This window comes from Cervus canadensis, chromosome 17, assembly GCF_019320065.1.
Source record: "Cervus canadensis isolate Bull #8, Minnesota chromosome 17, ASM1932006v1, whole genome shotgun sequence".
NCBI classification, from domain to species: domain Eukaryota; kingdom Metazoa; phylum Chordata; class Mammalia; order Artiodactyla; family Cervidae; genus Cervus; species Cervus canadensis.
In genome coordinates, this window is record NC_057402.1 from 18,067,238 (window position 1) to 18,093,997 (window position 26,760).

Genomic DNA, 26,760 nt, shown 5'->3' on the forward strand with positions numbered 1-26,760 from the left:
GATATGATAAACTTCATTAGCACTTAAATTAAGACAGAGTAAAGAAAAACTAAAAATAGAAAATTTTAAGAAAAAATATGAAGTAAGATGAATGCTAATGAGAATGGATTAGCATAATTAAAATATGAAGAGGTTAAACATCTTTGTCACTCATGATTATGTAAAAATATGAAATGTTATGAGCAATATTATTATAAAATGGTGACTAATAAAACCATTGAGATGAGGATGGAGTAGAGATAAAAGGAAGAGTGAGAAGGTCAGTGCCCTTAGGACACATAGACTATCAGCAAATATTTTAGAAATAAAAGTGAAAGTGTTGGTCACTCAATAGTCTCCAGTTTTTAGTGACCCTCATCATGAACTCCTTATTGCCAAATTCAGACTTAATTGAAGAAAGTAGGGAAAACCACTAGATCATTCAGGTATGACATAAATCAAATCTCTTAGGATTATACAGTGGAAGTGAGAAATAAATTTAAGGGATTAGATCTGATAGACAGAGTGCCTGAAGAACTATGGATAGAGGTTCGTGACATTGTACAGAAGGCAGTGATCAAGATCATCCCCAAGAAAAAGAAATGCAAAAAGGCAAAATGGTTTTCTGAGGAGGCCTTACAAATAGCTGTGAAAAGAAGAGAAGTGAAAGGCGAAGGAGAAAAGGAATGATATTCCCATTTGAATGCAGAGTTCCAAAGAATAGCAAGGAGAGAGAAGAAAGCCTTCCTTGGTGACAAATGCAAAGAAATAGAGGAAAACAATAGAATAGGAAAGACTAGAGATCACTTCAAGAAAATCGGAAATACCAAGGGAACATTTCATGCAAACATGGGCACAATAAAGGACAGAAATGGTATGGAGCTAACAAAAGCAGAAGATATTAAGAAGAGGTGGCAAGAATACACAGAAGAACTATACAAAAAAGATCTTCATGACCCAGATAATCATGATGGTGTGATCACTCACCTAGAGCTAGATATCCTGGAATGAGAAGTTAAGTGGGCCTTAGGAAGCATCACTATGGACAAAGTTAGTGGAGGTGATGGAATTCCAGTTGAGCTATTTCAATTCCTGAAAGATGATGCTGTGAAAGTGCTGCACTCAATATGCCAGCAAATTTGGAAAACACAGTAGTGGCCACAGGACTGGAAAAGGTCAGTTTTCATTCCAATCCCAAAGAAAGGCAATGCCAAAAATTGCAGTCATCTCACACGCTAGCAAAGTAATGCTCAAAATTCTTCAAGCCAGGCTTCATCAGTATGTGAACCGTGAACTTCCAGATGTTCAAGCTGGATTCAGAAAAGGCAGAGGAACCAGAGATCAAATTGCCAACATCTGTCGGATCATTGAAAAAGTGAGAGAGTTCCAGAAAAATATCTATTTCTGCTTTATTGACTATGCCAAAGCCTTTGACTGTGTGGATCACAACCAACTGTGGAAAAATCTTCAAGAGATGGAATACCAGGCCACCTTACCTGCCTCCTGAGAAATCTGTATGCAGGTCAAGAAGCAACAGTTAGAACTGGACATGGAACAACAGACTGGTTCCAAATTGTGAAAGGAGTACATCAGGGCTGTATACTGTCACCTTTCTTATTAAACTTATGTGCAGAGTACATCATGAGAAATGCTGGACTGGATGAAGCACAAGCTAGAATCAAGAGTGCTGGGAGAAATAGCAATAAACTCAGCTATGCAGATGACACCACACTTAAGGCAGAAACCGAAGAAGAACTAAAAAGCCTCTTGATGAAAGTGAAAGAGGAGAGTGAAAAAGTTGGCTTAAAGCTCAACATTCAGAAAACTAAGATCATGGCATCTGGTCACATCACTTCATGGCAGATAGATGGGGAAACAGTGGAAACAGTGGCTGACTTTATCTTTTGGGCTCCAAAAATCATAGCAGATGGTGACTGCAGCCATGAAATTAACAGACACTTGCTCCTTGGAAGAAAAGTTATGACCCACCTAGACAGCATATTAAAAAGCAGAGACATTACTTTGCCAACAAAGGTCCATCTAGTTAAAGGTTTGGTTTTTCCAGTAGTCGTGTATGGATGTGAGAGTTGGATTATAAAGAAAGATGAGCACTGACGAATTGATGCTTTCGAACTGTGGTGTTGGAGAAGATTCTGGAGAGTCATTTGGGCTGCAAGGAGATCCAACCAGTCCATCCTAAAGGAAATCAGTCCTAAATATTCATTGGAAGGACTGATGCTGAGGCTGAAACTCCAATACTTTGGCCACATGATTTAAAGAACTGACTCATTTGAAAAGACCCTGATACTGGGAAAGATTAAAGGCTGGAGGAGAAGGGAACAACAGGATGAGATGGTTGGATGACATCACCAGCTCAGTGGACATGAGTTTGAGTAAGCTCCAGGAGTTGGTGATGGACAGGGAAGCCTGGCGTGCTGCAGTAATGTGGTCAGAAAGAGTCAGACACGACTGAGTGATTTAACTGAACTGAACATGGACTGTAGCCCATCAGGCTCCGCTGTCCATGAAATTTTCCAGGTAAGATTATTGGAGTGGGTAACCATGCCCTTTTCCAGGGGATCTTCCTAACCCAAGGATCGAATTTATTGTCTGAGCCACCAAGAAAGCCCTATGCTTAAAAAGCAAAACATTCTGAAACCATAACATTTCACTTTATGTCATAGCCTTCCTTAAGCATTATAAGGAGAATTTTGAAATATTTCCTGTAGTATTGAATTACTTATCTAAAGGTAAGAAATTCTCTTAATTTTGTTTCTGTTAGGGAAAAAAAAAAAAAAAAAGGATCCTGGAAGGGAGAAATCCCTAAACTTTAGCCATGAACCCAGTTAAAATTTTCCTGTATGATGGATAGAGTTGAACTTTTCAGTCTGATAAAGGAATGTGTATATACATGTTTGTGTGTTTTCATTTATGTACCACCAAGCAGCAATTATGCTTCATGATGAAAATCTAGTCATATTCTAGATTAAAGTGAGGAGCATATGGTTATTGATTATTAGCAATACAGTGCTTAACACATTTTTAAAAATTGTGATGACTGCAATCAGATAAGAAAAATAAAATTAGCTATATAGATTTTTTAAATAGGAAGCAAAATTTAAGTGTCTGTGGATGATTTGTCTATCTAGATTTAAGAAACTTAGCTGTGTAAAGTAATAAAAAAGGTAATTTAAAACATACAGAGTGTGGTTAATGACAAAATTTGTGCACTAGGTCAATTATTTACTTACATGTTTTAACTCTGTTAGTTTGTTCTTTGTGGATTTATTGTACGTCTTGTGTCTAGTAGCATCTAGTATCTTGTCTATATTTTCAATGATGTTCATGTAACAAACAGCTTTGGAAGACTGAGATAGTGTCTCCTGGAGAACAGGTCATATTTGTTTACTGTCCAGTATAATAAAGAAAATGTCTTCTTTGAACCATTTATAAAAGATTCATAATTCCCTTGCTTGAAGTTTGTCAGCTGTGACAAAAGCCCACTTTATGCACAGCATCACCAGGGAAGCCCAAGGAATTTTCTTATAAGGAAATTTCACATACAACACACACAGGAAATGTTTACAATTGAGATTTAATGCACTGGCCAATACCATCCACGTGCTGATGCTGCCTCTTCTCTTCTCCTAACACTTCTGCCCCCCTGAGTGTCAGGGTCTCTGACATCAGTTGTGTTACATTAGGGTTAATTCAGAGTCAACTCAAGAGTCAGATGGTATTTGGTTTTATTAATGAGAATTCTGAAAACCTTCAGGCATAGTTGAAGTTCTTAGAAAGTGAAAGTCACTCAGTTGCATCCGACTCTTTGTGACCCCATGAACTATACAGTCCATGGCATTCTCCAGGCCAGAATACTGGAGTGGGTAGCCTTTCCCTTCTTCAAGGGATCGTCCAAACCCAGGGATTGAACCCCAGTCTCCTGCATTGTGGGCAGATTCTTTACCAGCTGAGCCACAAAGGAAGCCCCAAAATACTGGAGTGAGTAGCCTATCCCTTCTCCAGCAGATCCTCCTGACCCAGGACCCAGGGTCTCCTGCATCGCAGGTGGATTCTTTACCAACTGACCTATGAGGGAAGCCCAGAAGTTCTTAGACAACCAGCAAAAAGAACAAAGAATGTCCTCTTCACCCAAGAAATGTACTGTTCAGCCGTCCCCATTGTTGGCTCAGCTCCCCTGGTCTCCTCGGCCTAGCCAAGTAAGTTGTCCAGCAGTCCTTTTTGGCTATTCCTGCTTTGACTAGCCTTCGTGGCTGGAGGTCCAGATGCCACTTGTTATCGAACTTATCTACATTTAGATCACATCCACAGATATTTCCCCCATAATCTCTTTCTAGTTCTATTCTTGTGATATACCCTACCCCCTGCTTTATACAGGCTCTCATTTTTACATCACTTTAATTAAAATTAATTGATTAATCAATTAATATATCTTTGTTGTTGTCAGTTGCTCAGTTGTGTCTGACTTTTTGGAACCCCATCAACCACAGCCTGCCAGGCTTTCTTGTCCATCACTATCTCCCTGAGTTTTCTCAAACTCATGTCCATTGAGTCAGTGATGTCATCCAACCATCTCATCCTCTGTCGACCCTTCTCCTCCTGTCCTCAATCTTTCCCAGCATCAGGTTTTTTCCCAATGAGATGGCTCTTTGCATCAGGTGCTCAATGTATTATTAGAGCTTCAGTCTCAGCATCAGTCCTTCCAGTGAATTTTCAGGGCTGATTTCATTTAGGATTGACTGGCTTGATTTCCTTGCCATCCAAGGGACTCTCAATAGTCTTCTCCAGCACCCCAGATCGAAAACATCAATTCTTCAGTGCTCAGCCTTCTTTATGGTCCAGTTCTCACATCCATACATGACTGCTGGGAAAGCCATCACTTTGACTATATGGACCTTTGTTGACAATGTGATGGCTGTGCTTTTTAATATGCTGTCTAGGTTGGTCATAGCTTTTCTTCCCAGGAAAAATGTCTTTTAATTTCATGGCTATGGTCACTGTCTGCAGTGATTTTGGAGCCCAAGAAAATAAAGCTGGTCACTGTTTCCAATCCCACCCCCTTTTTTTTTTTTGCCATGAAGTGATGGGACTGGATGCCATGATTATTAGCTTTTTTAATGTTGAGTTAATTAATTGATTAATCAATTAATATATGTTAATTCTTACTTGTTCACTTCATCTTGGTTGCCAGTTCTTATTCTCCTGGCACCAGGGAATTTTACTTGTTGGCAAACATGTTTCTAATATGTATTTTTTATTTATAAAAAATACCCCAAACCATATTTAAGTTATGCCTTGGCATCACTGTTGAAAAGACTTATTCTGCCTTGATGACTTAGCAAATGACATTATGCTATTTGGTACTGTAAGATGATTATGATTTTTTTTCTTAAAACTTGCTTTGTTGCTCTGATTAAACTAGACTTTTACATTTAATGAACCTGCCTACAATGCAGGAGACCCTGTTTCAATTTCTGGGTTGGGATGATCTCCTGAAGATGGGATAGGCTACCCACTCCAGAATTCTTGGGCTTCCCTTGTGGCTCAGCTGGTAAAGAATCCACCTGCAATGTGGGAGACCTGGGTTTGATCCCTGGGTTGGGAAGATCACCTGGAGTAGGGAAAGGTTACCCACTCCAGCATCTAGGCCTGGAGAATTCCATGGCCTGTATTGTTCATGGGGTCTTAGAGTCAGACAAAACTGAGTGACTTTCACTTTATTTCATTTAACTTTACATTTAAACTTTGATTGCTATTTCAGTCAGTCTAAATTTGTAAACATTTGGCTTTAAGAGAGCTTTCATAGAGCTGAAAATCCAGCACATGTTTTCTCCTGTAACTGGAATTGCTTTATTACACCTAAGATCTAACTCTGCAGTGAGCAGTCCTTGAAGATGAGTTCAGCTAGCTTTGCAGAAAGATTTCCTGGATACGAGTGTAAGTAAGTATCTGAGGAGTTAATGCTTCAAAAACTTTTCCAACCCACTGTCTTCAGGAAAGAAGAGGCCTCTTTGGCAATAGAATCAGACTCTTTTAGGTCATGTTATATACCTAAAATGCTGATTTCCCTTGTCAGTCTGCAAATATTTTTTTTTCTGATTTTTTTTCTGTTAGATATTTTCTCACCTTCAATTGGAACATTTCAGTTCTCTGACAGATTTGGTTTTCAGAAAATAACATAGAATAATTGCTGTGACATGAGATAATTTAAAGCTAATAATATAGGTTTAGCAAAAGAGTCAAATACAACAAGCTGAGAAAATCTTTGAGGGGCTGAATGCATATATATTTTTATTAAAGAAATAGCGAGCAATTATTGTAGTTCAAAATGGTATCTAATTTCCTGAGAGACATTATTTAATACTTATTGAAACAGTGCCATAATTATTAATTCTGAGTATCAGTTATTTAGCTGATGTCTCTTGAAAGAGGTGCATGACTCATAACTAATTAAGAACTGAATAAAAATATTTTTTCAGTGGACAGAATTACACTTAATTTATAAATTCCATTTTCATATAAGAGCAACCCTTGAGGAGTTACCTGAACTTTGTAATATTAATATTATGCATCATAGCCCTTGGAACCACTAACACTGTGGAAGTAGTTGATCTACCATGAAAATTACATAATGGAGGTTTCAAATTAGTTTCACTGATTGAAATTGATACTTCAGAAGAATATTACACGGTTATCCTGGATTTTCTGCACGCTGACATATAGTTGCCCATCCCTTGTTCCCTTTACCTGTTTGCAAAGCTTAGCCACCCATAACTGGATTTTTCCTTTTTTCAGTTCCTTTTTACTAACATAGTATTAATAATTTAAAGAGTCTGAATATGCACTGTGTCTTATTTTCACTGTGAATTCTATTTTGATGGACAGAGGTAGAGACAAATAACCAGGACCCTTCTCTTAGTTTTCCTTCTTCTGAAAATGTCTTTATTCCCTATGCATTCCTGAAGGATAGCTACATTTAATATAGAATTCACTATTGATAATTCTTCTTTCAGTGCTTGAAAATTTTTAGGCCTCTTCCTTCTGGCCTCCATAATATCACACATGAGAAATCCACCGCTATTTGAATTGGTATTTCCCTGTAAGTAACTTCTCAGTTTCTCTGTGACTGCTTTTCAAGACTTCTTTGTCTTCAGTATTCAGAAATTCAGTATAAGTCTCATCATGGATCACTTTGATTTATCTACTCACATTCTTAAATCTGTAAGTTTATATGCTTAACAAAATGTGGGAAGTAGTCATTCCATCTTTGAAAACTTTTCAGTCCTACTTACTCTGTCTTCTCCTCTTGGAACTCCAGTTATAGGGATATAGCATTTTTGTTATTGTCTTACAGGTCCTCAAGACTCTCTTTTTTCATATGTAAATTCTATTGATCTGTCTTCAAGCTCATTAATTCCATCTTCTGTCACTTCAACTTCCAGTGTCACTGTCCAGGGCATCCATTGAGCTTTTTATTTCTGCTATTGTATTTTTTAGCTCCACAATTTTCATTTAGTTCTTTTTATGACCTCTATTTCTTTGAAATTTACTGTTTTTCCAGTGGTCATGTATGGATGTGAGAGTTGGACTGTGAAGAAAGCTGAGCGCCAAAGAATTGATGCTTTTAAACTGTGGTGTTGGAGAAGACTCTTGAGAGTCCCTTGGACTGCAAGGAGATCCAACCAGTCCATCCTAAGGCAGATCAGTCCTGGGTGTTCATTGGAAGGACTGATGCTGAAGCTGAAATTCCAATACTTTGGCCACCTCATGTGAAGAGCTGACTCATTGGAAAAGACCCTGATGCTGGGAGGGATTGGGGGCAGGAGGAGAAGGGGACAACAGAGGATGAGATGGCTGGATGGCATCACTGACTCAATGGACATGGGTTTGAGTAGACTCCAGAAGTTTGTGATGGACAGGGAGGCCTGGCGTGCTGTGATTCATGGGGTCACAAAGAGTCGGACACAACTGAGCAACTGAATTGAACTGAACTATTTTTATTTTGTTTCAAAATATTTCATAGTTAATTGTTTAATAAATTTTATAATGGTTGTTTTAAAATTCTTATCCAGATAATTCCAAACTCTGCATCATCTGGGTGTTGTCATCTCTCGATTGTCTTTTCTCATTAACCTTGTAATTTCCTGATTCGTCATGTGATCAGTGACTTTTGATTGTAGCTTGGACATTTAGGATATTATTTTTATGAGGCACTGTATTCTTATTAAAAATGTTTTGATTTCAGTAGTCAATCCTCCTTTTGAGCTGTAGCATGAGTTCATGGTGAGTATGTATATATTGGCCTTTCCACCAGATCCCAGTAAAAGTGAAATGAGTACTCATAATGCCTTCTTGCAGACAGACTTGGTGCAAGTTCAGCTACCTCTTCATCATGCTGACAGCTTCCCAGTGAAAGTAGGCCACAAATTTGTAATTTCCTCTGAGAGCTTCTCTGTAGACCCAGAGTCACTAAGGAGAAGGAACGTGGAGGACGACTCACATACTTTATTGGAGCATGGCTGGGGCAGAAAGTTAGTTCCCTGCTGGGTCCTAATGATGTGGGGGAAGCATGGTATCAATTGTTCCATTTTCTACCACTCCATTCTTCCTCCTAGATGGGTTAGAGTTGAGCTCAGTTCTCCATGTTGCTCTGCTGACATCAGGAGTTGGGGGAAAAACAGGGTTTACTACCCAGACTCACTTCACTTGATTCTACTTTGTTGATGACACATGAAGGTAGAGGCTCAACTCCCTGCATAGACCACTGACACCTAGGTAGAGGTGTGAAGGTTAGCGTGGATTAGCCCCACTTCACACCACTTCATTAAGTGTTGTGGTTGTTGGGTGGAGGGGTGGAAATTTTGTTTGGTTTTACCACTAGAAGTGCTTTGTCAGAGCATTTCTTTCTCAAAATGTTACATTATCATGTAAAATAAAGTAGTTCATGTTAAGACTATACAAAATATTGATGCATAATCCCTGAGCTAAGAAAAACCAAGGGAAGGCTTTAAACATATATTGATAGTGGCATAACTTAACACAAGAATTTTCCTTAGACTCACAGAATTGAATTCTACCATAACTTAAACCTGATTGCTCTCTACCAACTTCTTCCTATTATATGCTTATATTATAGTTTGCTTTCCTGGTGGCTCAGATGATTAAAAAAAATCCACCTGCAATGCAGGAGACCAAGGTTTGATCCCTGGGTCAGGAGGATCCCCTGGAGAAGAGAATGGCTACCCTCTCTGGTATTCTTGCCTGGAGGATCCGACGGACAGTGGAACCTGGTGGGCTATAGTCCATGAGATTGTGAAGAGTCAGACTTGACTGAGTGACTAACACTTTCACTTTCATTATAGTTTGCTGCTTTGTTTTCCATGGTGGCACATTTAAGTCACTCTTTTATCCTGAAACCTCTCCTCTTCACAAAAAAATTTCCTTCATCAAATTCTACATATACTTGTGACAAAGACAGCTTACTGTCCCCACACATCCATTCTTCCTTCCGTTTGTACAGTCATATAACCTCAATGCTGAGCAAATACATGGTTGCCAAGAATAAGCCTATATTACTCAGCCTCCTCTGAAATGAAGCTTACAATGTAACTAATTACTAGTCAATATGAGCAGAAGCAGGAAGGATGCATGTGATATTTAGTTCATATATTTATAATGAAGGGTATGATTGCTCAAGTTCTTCTTCCCTTACCATGGATTACATTGTGGATATGTGATGAGCAATCTTGGACCATGAGGGTAAAGAGCACCGTAAGGATGGAGGAGAAAACAAAATAGTAGTAGCCTTGTTCTATTTGAAGAGCAAAGTTACCCTGTCAGCCTAGGTTTTTATATGAGATAAAAATGCATTTAATTAAGTATCTGTGGTTTTGGAATTCTCAGAGTAGCCACAATTATACCCTAATTAATGTAATCCCTAACCTCTTTATGGAATGCTACTTTCAGTTCTTTGTTCTAAGTAAAGCCTGACTTCAGGAAGATAGAATGTGACCCAGTCCAGTTGAAATACTGATTGACATGGTCAAGGTGAAAATATAATTTAGAATGAAAAATAAAAGTAATGTGAGAAATAAAAGAAAGTGAAGAAATGTAGAGAACACATACTTACATCTTAAACTTTTGCTAATTTCTAGAATTAGGACACAGATTTAAGAAAATTAATTAGCGCAAATTCAGTTTGTGGTTTGTCTTTAAATTAAGAAAGATGCACTCCTAATCTCTTATGTTATATATCCTATACCATAACTGTCATTATATTAAAAAAGAGATAATAAAAAAATAAAAAAGAAAAAAATAAAAGAGATAATAGACATTAGCTACTTTCTTGGACTGCCAGAGCTGAATGAGATCCAGTGGATCATCATATGTAGGATCATATGCCAATTTAAAGAATAAAAATCCAAATTGGTACAAGTCCAGCTCTTTCTACCTCTGTATACATCTACTTATAAGGTGCTTACATTTTTGCATAATAAAAACATAGCTTTTATGTGTTGACAAACCATAATACTATAATAAATTAAACCTTATTTCCACTGAATATGTATGTCTGTGTGTGTATGTTAGTCACTCAGTCATGTCCTACTCTTTGCGACCCCATGGACTGGGGTAGCATGCCAGGCTCTTCTGTCCATAGAATTCTTCAGGTAAGAATACTGGAGTGGTTGCCATTCTCTCCAGAGAATCTTCCCTACCCAGGGATCGAACCTGGGTCTCCTAAATTGCAGGCAGAATCTTTACCATCTGAGCCACAATATATTGATATCTATAATTTAATTAACTTTAAAATTTCAACTTATTGAGAGCCAAATACTCTCTTAGGTAATAGAAATACAAAGCAGGATATGATTAGTCTTTTTTCTCATTGAGCTCATGAAGCAATTAAAAAATTCTGTAAATATTAATGCAGTTAGTATGTTGTATTAGTTATCTTTACTGATAAACAGAAAAATCTACTTTATTAGCCTGAGTTTTTAAATTGATGAAATTACTTCAAAGATTATTTTAATAGCAAAAATGTATTATAAACTTTCCAGTTGAAGCTTGGAATATGTAATTTTTTATAATAATTTAATGAACAATGACTAGTTGTCTAGGGTTTTACAATTTATGTGACTTGGAAGTATTATATCATTGACTTTCAAACCATTCCCTGGGAAGTTTTTTGGGTTTATGAAGGGGCTTCCCTGACCAAAGAGGAAGAAGTCAATAAGCAGGAATATTAGGGCTCCTTCAAACTCAGTCTTAATTGCCTGTTTTGTATGACTGGCATATTTAAAATCCTTTATTACAATTTAATAATTATAAAAAACTAATACTTCATGATAAATGAAATTCTATGTTATTCAAATTTCTGTGTCCATAAATAAATTTTATTGGAACACAGCCACAGTCATTCTTCTATTGATTGTCTGTCAGTATGTTCATTCTACAATTGTAGACCAGAGTAGCTGCAGCAGATGTCGTGTGGTCTGAAAAGCCTAAAATACTACTCTGTGGCCCTTTATACTCTGCCTACCACTGAAATAGAACTTCTCTGTGAAATGTTTACTTATATTCTGGGAATTTAAATAGTAATTTCTTGAAAGCAATTTTCTGCAGCTAATTGCTCTTAAGAAATCTTGAAAAACACTGTAGTGTATTTGATCTTCAGAAGAATCTTGTGATATTGGTATAATTTCTGCTTTATCTATAAGGAAACATATGTTGACTGACATACCAAATGTTTGTAGCTAGTAAATGCTAGAGCAGACATAGATAGTACATAGTTACCCTGACAGCACTAGGCAGAATCCTAACCTGAATCTTTCAATGTTTGTGAAAATAAAACACCAACCGTAGTATTTTCTGATCTGATTAGTATCTTACTTTACCTACCATAATATAAAATAATATGTGTTTAACACCCAAATGTTATTATACAAATTTACTTCTGGTTAAATAGGAGAATTTGAGAACAGGAAAAAAATCTCCCAAACCTTCACCAGAGTTTGAAATAACACAAAATGTAGACTTTTATTTCTGTAAGCAGTCATTCAGTTTTAAATTATAGATGTCCCTGGATAGTTATCATTCTCACATACTAAGATCTCAGAGTAAATGCATCTAATCAGATTGTTTTTCTTCTAACAATTGAAACAAACAAACCAAAAACAACAACAACAAGCCTGAAAAACTTGCAAAAATGAGAGGACAAACCAATCTGAAAATCTTAAAGATGTGTAATATTTAATATCCAATGAAGGCCAGTTATCATTGCTCCACATTGATTGGAAAAAAAGGGTTAGATGAAAGTCTCTTTACATAGTAAATTATACCTTTCAATTATTTGTTTTGAGATAAATGAAACTATTACTTTTATTAACACTTCAAGGAGTTTCTGTACCAGATGCCATTATAAAATAATACAATTAGAAAAATAAATAATTCACTATGTCAAAATTCAGTTCCCATTGTGATACAATATAGTATTTAATAAATTATGTTAATTAGAAGCAAGAAAAATATATATCTATTATCAGAGTGTCTACAGGCTTAAAAATGTAAATTATATTTCCATTCTAAAGATACAGTACATGATAATTATTTTCAAAACAGTGTTCTTAGAAGTCAAGCATCTGGGTTAAATATTGAACAAATTTATGTTAATATCAAAAGCTATAAAAAGCAATTTACTATTTTCATAAAAATTTTCCAGATTGAAAAATTTTTCTTCTAGGCTCAAGTTAGTATGTGATTAATATGCCATTTTTTCCCTTCCCTTGATTTTTTATTTTGATATTTTCTAGTATTTTAAGGGCAAAGATAAAGAAAACTGTTATATTTAATCATTTTGTAAGCTTAGAATATTCATTAAGCTGTTCAGCTTTGATAGATTTGAATGCTGTAGAAATATTACTTGTTGTTTCCCTCAAAAATGTTTATTTTTAGGTTTTTAGAAAATCAGTATATTCAACAATTTAGTTTCAGCTTACATGCAAAAAAACAGACTCATAATGAAAAAGCTGAAATATTTAATTTTAGTGCAATTAAACATACTACAGTAGAGGTTAAACTAAAAAGTTATTTTGATTGACCCTGTTATTCTCCTAAGTTTTAGAAAAATATATTTTGAAAAAGGCTAAAGGAATGACATATTTCTAGAGACAGACAAGTCTATAGACAAATAATTCTATAGATAAATATCATTAAAATGTTAAACATGAAAATAAAGAAATAGAGTACTATAACATTACCACATATTTTACAAAAAATTCATTTTGGAAAAAAAAATTCAACCTTCATAGAATGTTATGCATTGTCTGTAGAATATAATTTCAAATTGTACAATTCTTATTTTATAGAAATTATTTTATAATTCTGTAAATTACAGATGGCTTCCCTGGTGTCTCAGTCAGTGGTAAAGTATCCACTTGCCAATGCAGGAGACATGAGTTTGATTCCTGAGTCTGGAATACCTCCTGGAGAAGGAAATGGCAACCACTCTATCCTCATGCCTGGGAAGTCCCATGGACAGAGGACCCAGGTGGACTACAGTCCATGGAGTCACAAAGGAGTCAGACATGATTTAGCAACTAAAATAACAAGAAAATTATATCTGGTCATAAAGCAAAACTACTATTTCTTGTAGACGAATTTTTTTCTTTATAAATTCTGTTCTTTCTGATGAAGCTTCAATTGACTTATTTCCCTGACTATGAAACAATCTAGTTCTGTGTCCATTTTTACATTTATTTATGTATTCCTGTCGTATAAGCGTGTCTCTGAATTCTTCTTTGAAGTTCTTAAAATATTTTCTTGATTCCCTCACTATAAAGAAAACCTTTATTATGTATACTTCTGTATAATTGTATAAAAATCATGATTTTACATTTTCATTAAACTTATCTTTAACAATTTTGTATGTTTTCAAATGGCTGCTTATTGGATTCACATAACAACAAAGTAAATTCATTATCAGAGACATGTACCTAATAAAGCAGTTTAAGTCTATTTGAGGCTTTTTCCTGGGTTCTAAAGGAGAATTCTAAGGGACCACAGAAATTTTATGACTGTTTCCCTAATTTCATTTTTCCTTTCAACTAATTTTATATCTTGCTTTTTTTTAAATTTATTTAAAAAATTTTTAGAATATAGTTGACTTACAATGTTGTGTTAGTTTCAGTTCAGTTCAGTCACTAAGTCATGTCCAACTCTTTGCGACCCTGTGTATTACAGCATGCCAGGTTTCCCTGTCCATCACCAACTCCTTACTCAAACTCATGTAAATTGAGTCGGATACCATCCAACCATCTCATCCTCTGTCATCCCCTTCTCCTTCTGCCTTCAATCTTTCCCAGCATCAGGGTCTTTTCCAATGAGTGAGTTCTTCCCATTAGGTGGCCAAATTACTGGAGTTTTAGTTTCTACATCAGTCCTTCCAATGACTATTCAGGACTGATTTCCTTTAGGATTGACTGGTTGGATCTCCTTGCCATTCAAGGGACTCTTAAGAGTCTTATCCAACACCACACAGTTCAAAAGCATCAATTCTTCTGCGCTCAGTTTTCTTTATAGTTCATCTCTCACATGCATACATGACTAATGGAAAAACCATAGCTTTGATTAGACAGATCTTTGTTGGCAAAATAATGTCTCTGCTTTTTAATATGCTGTCTAGACTGGTCATAGCTTTTTTTCCAAGGAACAGCCATCTTTTAATTTCAAGGTTGCAGTCACAATCTGCAGTGATTTTGGAGTCCCCCCAAAATAAAGTCTGTCATTGTTTCCATTGTTTCCCTATCTATTTGTCATGAAGTGATGGGACAGGATGCCATGAAATTAGTTTTCTGAATGTTGAGTTTTAAGTCACCCTTTTCACTCCGCTCTTTCACTTTCATCATGTTAGTTTCTGGTGTACAGCAAAACGAATCAGTCATACATATACATATATTCCAGTCTTTTTAAAGGTTTTCCCCATATAGGTCATTATGAAGTAAGCAGAGTTCCCTATGCTATAGAGTAGGTCTTTATTAGTTGGCATGAAAACAGAAATATAGATCAATGGAGTAGAACAAAAAGTCCAGAGATAAATCCATGTACCTAAGTTCCCCTAATCTATGACTAACAAGAAAAGAATATACAATGTAGAAAAGACAACCTCTTCAATAAGTAGTGCTGGGAAAACGGGCCAGTACATGTAAAAGAATGAAATTAGAATACTCCCTAACATCATACACAAAAATAAACTAAAAATGGATTAAAGACCTAAGTGTAAGGCCAGATACTATAGCCTCTTAGAGGAAAACATAAGCAGAACACTATTTGACATAAATTGCAACAAGATCTTTTCACTCTACCTCCCAGAGTAATGAAGATGAAAACAAAAATAAATAAATGGGCTCTAACTAAACCTAAAAGTCTTTGCACAGCAAAGGAGACCATAAACAAAATGAAAAGACAACCCACAGAATGGGAGAAAACATTTGCAAATGAAGCAATTGACAAGGGATTGTGTGTGCTTAGTTGCTCAGTTGTGTCTGACTCTTTGTGACCCTACAGACTGTAGCTCACCAGGCTCTTCTGTCCATGGAATTTTCCCAGCAAGAACAGTGGAGTGAGTTGCCATGCCTTCCTTCAGCGGATATTCTTCATGTGGGGATCAAACCCGCGTCTCTTGTGTCTCCTACATTTACAGGTGAATTCTTTACCACTAGGGCCATCTGGGAAACCCTACAAGGGATTAATCTCCAAAATATAATACAAATAGCTAATGCAACTCTCTCTCTCTCTCTCTCTCTCTCTATATATATATATATATATAGTATATATATATATGTATAAAACAAAAAATGGGCAGAAGATCTAAATAGACATCTCTCCAAAGAAGACATACAGATGGGCAACAGGCACATGAAAAGACGTTCAACAAAACTATTGGAAAAATGCAAATAAAAACTGTAAAGTGGTATCACCTCACACCAGTCAGAATGGCTATCATCAAAAAATATACAAACAATAAATGCTAGAGAGGTTGTGGAGAAAAAAGAACTTTCTTACACTGTTGGTGGGAATGTAAATTGGTATAGCCACTATGGAGAACAGTATGAAAATTCCTTAAGAACTAAAAACAGAGCTACTATTTGATCCAGCAATTCCATTCCTGGGCATATACCCAGAGAAAGCCATAATTGCAAAAGACACTTGAACACCAGTGTTCACTGCAGCACTATTTACAATAGCCAGGACATGGAAGCAACCTAAGTGTCCATCAGCAAAGGAAAGGATAAAGAAGATGTAGTACACATATATAATGGAATATTACTCAACCATAAAAAAGAACAAAGTAATGCCATTTGCAGCAACAGGGATGGACCTAGGTATTATCATACTGAGTGAATTAAGTCAGAGAAAGAAAAATATCATGACATCGCTTATGCGTGACATCTGAACAAAAGGGTACAAATGAACTTATCTGTAAAGCAGAAATAAGTTATAGATGAGGAAGACAAACTCATTTGTTTTAATCACAATAGATTTTTAGTGGTGGCAACTGAGGGTGACTTCGATGATGCCTGCAGTCGGATCTTACACACTGGATAAATTGGAGATGCTACTGAATTCTCTGAGCAGGCATATCAATGGTGCTAACTTAGACTTTCTTGACATCTTTAATAGTAGTCCTGTGAATAGTGCTTGTTGAGGATATAAAAAAAGTCACTGATGTTTTCTACCTCCTTTGTTTTCCGTTTTCTCAAGCAAAGGAAGTTATTTTTCAAGCAGGGAAGAATAGTCTAAATTGCTTCTCGTTATTATCTTTCCCTTTACAGCAAGACCTCTAATATAATATTTTGAAAAACAACTTACATTTAATGCCCCTATTCATTGTGTTTTTGCAAAAATTTGTACCTACCCTTTGAACACAGAAAAAAATATTTCAATTTTATAAAATCCACACTTGCTAGGTCATATTGACAGAGGGATGATAGTAAAGACAATGGATCAGAGTCTCTATAAGAAAGAATATAGCTCTCAGTTGCACCTTCTTTCTCCTTCTAGGACTCCAGAAGCACTCAGGGTTGTTTTTTCCTTTGTAACTGGCCTAAGTTATTAAATTCTCTCAGAATACAGTGGTGCCAATCTTCAGGCCTTATTGCTTCAGTTGTTTCCACTGCTGCCAATGGACACTGGCTGCTTAATAATTAAGAAAAAGTTCCCCTTTTTTATTGGCCATTCTCTTATCTCAACTAGTTCAAACTGAGCTTGTCTTTATGTGGATTTGGGGGAAAGGGCATCTCTCCAAAAAACTTTCAAACTATTTCATTCAATTCCCAAACAAAGAAGACAGGGCTTCTCTCAGTATATTTTAAAACTTCTAGTTTGCTTAATTAGTTTACCTAACTTACTCTTTAGATTTTTAACGTTGCTTTTATTAGGAACTTGGCCAGAGTGCCTGCAGAGACTGAACCTCAGGGTTGTGAATGACATACAAATTAAAAATCATTCTATTTATCCATAGTGCCAAAGCTTGATATTCTTCAAAGAGTGATATTCAAAGAGTGATATTCTTCCATCTCACTTTAAACAGATAACTACTTAATCCAGAAGTAAAAGGTAGGTCAAAGCATCCTATCTTTTTATTATCACTGCCATCTCCAAATCAGAAATCTTAGTCCTGAGAGATAAAAGCCAAGCTGGTTTGACCACTTTTGCATGTGGTACAGTAAGCCAATTTTTGAGTATCTATAAATTCCAAAAGTCAACATATGGACACAATTCATGCCTGAAATCTTGTGGTGGATATCCACAACATGTCATCGCCATGGACTCTCACTCTAGCTAAAAAGTTAAATGCAATCAGAATGTATATGTAAATAGAAATTTCCTCCTATTTGTCCTTCAAGTTTATATTAACAATTGACTGGTTCAAAATTGGGATTATGAAAAGTCATATATTGTCACCCTACTTATTTGACTTATATGTAGAGAACATCATATGACAGGACAGGCTGGATGAATCACAAAGTGAAATTAAGATTGCTGGGAGAAATAACAACCTCAGATGTACAGATGATATTTGATGGCAAGAAGTGAAGAGAAACTAAAGAGCTTCTTGATGAGGGTGAAAGAGAAGAGTGAAAAAAACTGGCTTAAAACTCAACATTCAGAAAATGAAGATCATGGCATCTACCCATCATTTCATGGCAAATAGAGGGAGAAAAAGTGGAAGCAGTGGCAGGTTTTATTTTCTTGGACTCCAAAATCACTGCAGACAGTGGCTGCAGCCATGAAATTAAAAGACACGTGCCCCTTAAGGAAAGCTATGACAACCCTAGACAATATATTAAAAAGTAGAGACATCACTTGTTCCACAAAGGTCCATATATTCAAAGCTATGCTTTTGCCAGTAGTCATGTACAAATGTGAGAGTAAGACCATAAAGAAGACTGAGCACTGAAGAATTGATGGTTTTGAATTGTGGTGCTGGAGAAGACTCTTGTGAGTCCTTTGGACTACAAGGTGATCAAATCAGTTAACCCTAAAGGAAATCAACCCTGAATATTCACTGGAAGGACTGGTGCTGAAGCTGAAGCTCCAATGCTTTGGCCACCTGCTGTGAAGAGCTGACTTATGGGAAAAGACTCTTATGCTGGGAAAGATGGAAGGCAAAAGGAAAAGGAGAAGGGGGAGGCAGAGAATGAGATGGTTAGATAGCATCACTGGCTCCATGGACATGAATTTGAGCAAACTCCAGGAGATAGTGTAGGATAGAGGAGCCTGGTGCGCTGCAGTCCATGGGGTCACAAAGAGTTGGACATAACTTAGTGATTGAATAACAACCACGGCATGATTCTCAAACATCTGTTTCCAGATAATGTCCCATAAAACTGACACAAATCTGATGTCCAACCCATACTATTCAGCATTCATTGTTACCTTTCTAATATCAACTGTTGTCATGTAGAAACTAGATTTATTTATTGCTGAAAACCTAAAGAAGTTTCTCCAAATTTAGTAAGACATCTTCATAGAAAAGAAGCTCATTGTATTATCCCCTGAAAATAAATGGCTCTGCCAAGCCTGGGAATCCTGATCACTGTTTGTTGTGCCAACTTTCTAGAGGCACCACCAGTTCCTCCCTTTCTGAGGATGAGATGATCATTCTCAAAAGATTCCCAAAGAGTTGGGACTGAATTCTTACTACATGTGGGACTGTCAATATCCATATCCATTCTGTTGTGGAGGAAATATCCATTTTCCTTTTTCCATCATCCCTCTTCCCATCCCCCTCCCCTCAAAATTCACTCTAGATCTCAGGCTTTTGCAAAATAAAATCAAAGAAAGATACTGTCTCTTATTATTTTTAGCTTTTTGTCTTCAAAATACAAACACCCCTGCCCCATATGAGACAAACCAAGGGCATTGGATGCCTTTCTGAAACAGGGAAAAGAAAATATCATGAGAACAAATTAGAATTATTTTCTAAAAACATTGCTGTAATGCATATCTTCAAATATCATGAGAACAAATTAGAATTATTTTCTAAAAACATTGCTGTAGTGCAGATCTTCTTAGGAAATCTTCTGTTCACTCAAAGTAAATTTAGTCTAGACCTCAGTGTCCATCACAGGGCCAAAGCATATTCATGTATATCTCAGGTATCAAATTCTGTTTAGAATTTCCACCCTTGTGACATTTATTTCCTGAAATAAAGCAGCACTTGGATACACATGTGAAGTTCTTTTGAGTATTCACAAAGGCAGAGAAATTTCCTTATAAAGGCAAAATTTTCTTGAAAAGAAAAATTTCCCCTTCCCAGAAATAAACTGATCCATACAAGGAGGCCAGATTGTGTAGAATTTTCTCCATAGTTATATAAAAACTCTATTCTACCTATTATTAATACCAGTCTTGGGTTTAAAGACAATTTTATGAGGATTTACTTTTTACTACATTATGGTATTTTCCTTCAAGAGAAAATTCTAGTCTTGTCCCTTGTCAACCAGGACAGGTAGGATCACATTTGTACTATTAAAAGTAGGACATATGAGAGATGGGTTTGACAATTATAGTATTTGTAAATTATGTACACAGTGGATCTAGCACAGTGCATCTATCATCTCATGACATCATAACAATACATTAACACAGGATTGTTACTTCCACTTACAGATGAGGAAACTAAACTCATTGAACTGCTGGGACATGAGTGAAGCAGTAAACCCTATAAATGGCAGAACTGGCATTTGAATCTGGATTAATTACCTAATCCATAGTTTCCACCACAGGTAGTGTCTATGTCTTTATTGTTATCTTCTAGCATAGGCTTGTGGGCTAGCTAAAGAAGGAATCATGTGTTTGTATTCTCATTTCATGCTTTCCTCCTATTAGTTTTATAAGATATTCAGACTTGTACTTGTAAGACTACAGGGAAATGAATTCAAATGATTTATATATAAAGATGTATCTAAAGGTGAAAAAACAGTTGGAGAAATATTATTTCCTATTTCTTCTCTCTTTCAAATGAATTCTAAGGTAGGCTGCTACCATTAAGTTTATTATGTATAAAAGATGATTTAAATAAAGGGAAAATTATCAAACTGAAGCAATATGATCAGAAGCATCTTTGGTGATTCATTGTGATTTTTATATCATCTTTTTCTTTCTCAAAATTGACTATAAAATTTTATATTATTTTATATATTTTAACTGATGATTAAATGGTGGCTCAGAGGTTAAAGCATCTGCCTGCAATGCGGGAAACCTGGGTTCAATCCCTGGGTTGGGAAGATCCCCTGGAGAAGGAAATGGCAACCCACTCCAGTATTCTTGCCTGGAGAATCCCATGGACGGAGGAGCCTGGTGGGCTACAGTCCACGGGGTCGCAAAGAGTTGGACACGACTGAGCAACTTCACTTACTTACTTACTTAAATGTTTTAACTGATTATTAAATCAATATTTAGTGAAAGTACTTTTGTAAACAAACTATCTAAATGTTTTGTATACAAAATTTAATTAGGTTTGAGAGGAATACAATGAAGGGGCTCATTCTTTTTGTTAAGATATTTAGTAGTGGACTAATATAAACACTTTAAAATATTGTGTTTTAGGAAACAACAGAGTAACACTTTATCACTGTCTCAGATAGAGGAGAGAAAAATGAAATGAATAACCTTTTCATGATCAATACCTTTGCAAAATACTAATTTTCTTCAAATGCCATAAATCATGTAAACGGAATGCATTATATTGTTGCTTTGTATCATTCATCTACTTAATTCTGTAGTCGTTTTTTCATGAGTGAATTATTTTAGTTTATCCATGATTTATCTCTCACATATATTCAATAGGACAAAAAAGTTTCCATCAACTAGAACATATTAATTACTTCCATTTAGCAACAAATTTAGACCATACCAACAGTCAAAGCAAAAAATGGGAAAGCACTGAGTTACATAATCTGGGAGGTACTCAGAAAGAATTGTTTGTAGAGACATTCATGTATACTACCATTAAAACATGAGACAAATTAATAATTCAAAGTTTAGATAAGATCTGTATCATTTAAACCACACAACGTTCTTTAAGGAATTATTTCACTTAATTAATAGTGAAATTTATTTGGAAATATACTTATGATATAATAAGACACAGAGATAACTTACAACATACGAAATAAAAGATGGCAAGTCTCTCAATGAAATAATTTTCTAGACTTCAACATGTCTTGAAATTTGCCTAACTCTACACTGAAGATTCTGACAAGAGACTAAATTACAAGTTCTGTAATTTTATTTACAAAGCAAAAAATGTTCTTTGAAAGTAGACCTAGAGAGAGAAAACCGATATAAAGTATATGCCAAACAATTCTACACCTTTAAAAGTAGTAAATAAATACACACAAAAGTGAGTTGCAGAATATATATATATGTGTGTGTTTGTGTGTGTGTGTATATATATATATATGTATTTTTTCCCTCATGAAAAAACTTAAAATGGTCCCACAATGTGACAAAGAATCTGGAACAATTTGGTGATGATTTTGCTTGGAGATACTTTAAGAGCATGTGAAAATTTGTGTCTGAAAATGAATGTTGATTAAAACATGTACATCAATAAGTAGGTGCTATCATGTATCAACACCAACGAAAATGATGAAAGAAACCACCATACATCTAATTGTCTCAGTGCCCCAGGTAAGTGTACAGAGCTAGATAATATAACTTGCAGTCTCAATCCTACAGCCATTCAGAAATCTTTTTCTTCTTTTTCCTCTAAAAGCTACGCTGAAAAGAAACACCTAAAAACTGAACTTAGTTTTACGGGATATTGCATTCTACCTGATTCTTCACCATTGTGGAGGTAGTCTGACCACAATTTTAGTGTAGCTTGGGGCACAATCACTACCCAAAGAGATGTAAAACAAACAATGCTAACTGTTCAATGAGCTATGAAAATCAATGAGGCAAAAATACTTATTTTAGCTCTAAATTGATTTATCCTGCCAATCAATTCCTATTTGGTTCCTCATTGTTAGTCATTTTGTTTATGTACTATTTCATTAATTTGTCACTTTTTTACATGAGTACTCCAAAGGTCAGGACTTGACTTTCTGAAAAGCTATTATTTTATTTTGAAAGCTTTTGCAAAAAACTTTGAAAATTACATTATTCACAAGAACAAAAAAGATAATCATAGATAATTACAATTAAAACCTAAATTGCAAGATTTATGGAAGCCATTTGTTAAGTACTGGTTTAAAAAGAATTAGAGTGAATAATTTCAATTTAGCTCTGCTTTGATTAAAATGAGATTAAATAGCAAAATCTTAGAAATGGATGGCTTAGAATTGAACAGGGCATTCACTGATGATCTACTTATTCATATTTAAAAAGTTGACTATGCTAACTTCTGAAGAAAAAAATCACTTAATAATAAAGATGTCTAATTTTAGATGACTTTAACCACCATTGAAGAAATTAAAAACTATTTTGAATATTAGCAAACAAATTTACAGTTTTTCTATGTTGTTCAAAATTTCTTAATTATGAGGCAGATAAAATGTGATATTAAGTTGGGAGAATATATTTTCCCTACATTTTAGCACAACTAAGTAATCAGGGAAACTATATCTACTTATAAAAATAAGATAAGGATGGCATAATGATAGTTTTACTTTGAAATTAAGCAGATGTTTCTTAAATGAAGTATATTGAAGATTCCTCTTAAGTTAATCAGTAAGTAATTTGGTAATAATGTCATATTATTCCATGCCAATGTTGTCATGCATCTCCTTTCGATTTTCATTGCATGATTTGTGCACACATACATAAGTGTAATAGTCCAATTTGTAGTCATTAACAGTTATTTGTAATGATGTACTCTGCCTGAGAAAGGTTTATAGGAGCCCTTATATGTCCAACTTTTCCATTTCCAGTTGCCCATGAAATTTGGCAACACTGAATCAGGATGGAAGCTCTATGACCTCTGGTAGTGACTGAGGTTGTTACTTCTTCTGGCAGATAGAAAAGAATCAATAGGAATAAACTATACGACAAATGTGTTTATATTTCAAAATGTAAAATTTCAAAACACAAAACATTTATGAAGTTAATATTTTAGGAAAATTAGCTTTCCAGTAAGAAAACATGAAAAGCTATTTAACATCACCAGCCATTAGAGGAATGCCAATTAAAACCATGGTGGTTATATTACTATAAACCTAACCGAATGGTTTGATGCTTTTGAACTGTGGTGTTGAAGAAGACTCTTGAGAGTCCCTTGGACTGTAAGGAGATCCAACCAGTCCATCCTAAAGGAGATCAGTCCTGGGTGTTCATTGGAAGGACTGATGCTGAAGCTGAAATTCCAATACTTTGGCCACCTCATGTGAAGAGTTGACTCATTGGAAAAGACCCTGATGCTGGGAGGGATTGGGGGTAGGAGGAGAAGGGGACGACAGAGGATGAGATGGTTGAATGGCATCACCAACTCGATGGACATGAGTTTGAGTAAGCTCCGGGAGTTGGTGATGGACAGGGAGGTCTGCCGTGCTGTGATTCATGGGGTCACAAAGAGTCGGACACGACTGAGAGACTGAACTGAACAAAATGGTTAAAATAAAATAAAAAAAAAAATCAACACCAAATGTTAGTAAAAATTAGAGAAACCAAGTCACTCATATTAAATGGTCAGTTACTCTGAAAGATTTGTCAATTCCTTACAACAATAAATATTCAATTGTAAAACCCAACAATTGTACTCAAGAGTATTTATCTCAGAGAAATTAAAAATTTTGACCACACAAACACCTGTGCTCAAGTATTTGCAACAGCTTAGTTTATAATAGCCCCACATTGTACTCAGTCCTGATTTCCTTCAACAGTAAAATATTAAACTGTGGTACAAACATACCACAAAAATAACTTATCAGTAAAGAGGAAGGAATTATTAATATACACAACTAGTTGAATGAATCTCAAGAGATACTGTTGAATGGGGAAAAAAGCCAATTACAAAAGGTTTACTCATAATATATATCAGTTTTGAAATGACAAAATATAGAAATGAAAGACAGATTAGTGATTGCCAAAATTTGGTCCTGGGAATTGATGGGAAAGACATGGATGTGTGTATAAAAGGGATTCTTTCTCAGAATACTGATCATGATAGTAGATACAAAAACCCAGACAGGGGAGAAATTGTATGGGATTTAATACAGATACACACACAAGCATATGGGTAATAATAGGAAAATCTGAATAAGATGGAGGAGTGTATAGATATCAATATCCTGGTAGTGATATTATAAGAGAATTTTGCCAAATGTTACCATAAGAGTAAAATGTGTAAAGTGTAAACAGTATGTGGCAAAAACCATCAAATGGAACATACACTTCTCTCAACTCAATAATAAGAAAAGGAATAACACAAATGGGCAAAAGATTTTCATAATGATCACAGAAGACATGTGAAAGACCAAAAAGGCTTAGGAAAAGCTTCTAAACATCATCAGCCATTGACGAAATGAAATTAAAAACAGACGAGTTACCCCTGCACACCTATTGGCATGGACAAAAGTAAAAGTAATGATCAGATCAAATGTTGGTGAGGATGTGGAGGAACTAGAATTTTCATACAATGTTGGTGGGGATGTAAAATAATATAGCTCTTCATAAAAGTGCAGGTTATGGAAAAGATAAACATATGCATAAAATCTCCCAGCCATTTCATGCCAAGGAAAGCATATCTCCACAATTGCATACAAATGTCTAGTTTCTTTGTTCATAATAGTTCCAAAGTGGAAACAATACAACCTTCCATGAACAGCTGTTGTTGTTTATTTGCTAAGTCATGTCCGACTCTTTTGCTACCCCATAGACTGTAGCCCGCCAGGCTTCTCTGTCCATGGGATTTCCCAGGAAAGAATACTGGAGTGGGACTAGCAAGAACACTTCGCCAGAGGACCTTCCTGACCCAGGGATCCAACCCCAGTCTCCTGCTTGGCAGGAAATTTCTTTACCACTGAGCCACTTGGGAAGCCCATCTATGAACAGGTGAATGGATAAAAAAGTTATAGTACTTTCATAAAATGGAATATTACTCAGAAATAAAAGTAATGAGCTACTGATAAACACAAAGTGTGTATGAATATCAAAAACAATTATATTGAATGAGTAGAGACAGGCAAATATTAATTTTGTAGGATTATATATTTGGTAAACTTATGAAAAAACATAGCTATTCTATAAAGATAGAAAGTAACTAATTTGGTTGCCTCTGGATGGGGTTGGGGTATCAGGGAAAGGCCTGGCAGAAAGATTATAAACAGGCAGGAAGAAACTTTTGGAAATGATGGAAATATTCATTTTCTCAATGACAGTGATGGTTTTGAGTGTACACATAGGACAAAATTTTTCATATCGTGTAATTAAATCATACGCAGCTTTCTGTATGCTGTTTTTACCTCAAGAAGATTATTAGTCTGAGATGGTCCCTAAAATAAGTCATGTGGGAAAAATAGGTCAGCTTCTGTGTGAGAGTAAACAAAATCTTATCCCCTCTTGGGATCTGTCAGAGGTGTGGTAAAACATGTTTTTAAGACAGTGAAGTTAGATAGGGTTTAGTAAACTTATAATGAAAGTTACCATAGGTTTGTTGCATAAGACTTAATTTTTGATAATATCATAATATAGTTAACACTCAAACAGGAGTTACCAACCTCACCAACTTCTGCATGGAAAACTGTCTTTGTGAAGGGGATTTGTGTAATTCAATTAAGCTACGAGCCAGGCTGTGCAGGACCACCCAAGACAGATAGTCCACTGGAGAAGGGAATGGCAACCCACTCCAGAATTCTTGCCTCTAGAATCCCATGAACAGTATGAAAAGGCAAAAAGATAAGACAATGAAAGACGAGCCCTCCAGGTTGGAAGGTGTCCAATATGCTATTGAGAAAAAGCAGAGGGCAATTACTAATAGCTCCAGAAAGAATGAAACAGCAAGGCCAAAAGGAGAACTGATGCTCAGTTGTGGGTGTGTCTGATGATGAAAGTAAAGTCCGATGCTATAAAGAACAAAATTGTATAGGCATCTGGAATGTTAGGTCCATGAAACAAGGTATTTTGGATGTGGTCAAGCAGGTTTCCCTGGTGTCTCATGTGGTAAAGAATCTGCCTGCAATGCGGGAGACCTGGGTTCAATCCCTAGGTTAGGAAGATCTCCTGGAGAAGGGAACAGCTACCCACTCCAGTATTCTGGCC